Genomic DNA, 200 nt, shown 5'->3' on the forward strand with positions numbered 1-200 from the left:
CAAACAACTCGTAAAAGTGCATGTAGCATCATATGACCCCTTTAAGATTTTATTAGCAAAACAAACGCAACGCTTCCACCAAGAAAAAACTGTTCCTGGCAGTTTAGTAGAGTGCCGACTGCAGTAACCCGGATGAGCCGGAGTTATCAGCTTTCACCGGTTGTTATCGAGGGATAACAGACCTCGGAATGTCACGACTG

The 200-nt window shown here is 45.0% G+C and overlaps 1 protein-coding gene across 1 annotated transcript in view; it reads right to left on the reverse strand.

Moving 5' to 3' along the window:
• The window catches only part of LOC107574056 (ras GTPase-activating protein-binding protein 2-like), a gene marked incomplete at its 3' end in the record, with an annotated part of 11,186 nt that overhangs the window by 5,350 nt on the left and 5,636 nt on the right, over positions 1 to 200 (reverse strand). The gene's annotated exons all lie outside the window — the stretch shown is intronic.

Source organism: Sinocyclocheilus grahami, unplaced genomic scaffold (genome assembly GCF_001515645.1).
Source record: "Sinocyclocheilus grahami isolate Dianchi unplaced genomic scaffold, SAMN03320097.WGS_v1.1 scaffold2104.1, whole genome shotgun sequence".
Lineage (NCBI taxonomy): Eukaryota > Metazoa > Chordata > Actinopteri > Cypriniformes > Cyprinidae > Sinocyclocheilus > Sinocyclocheilus grahami.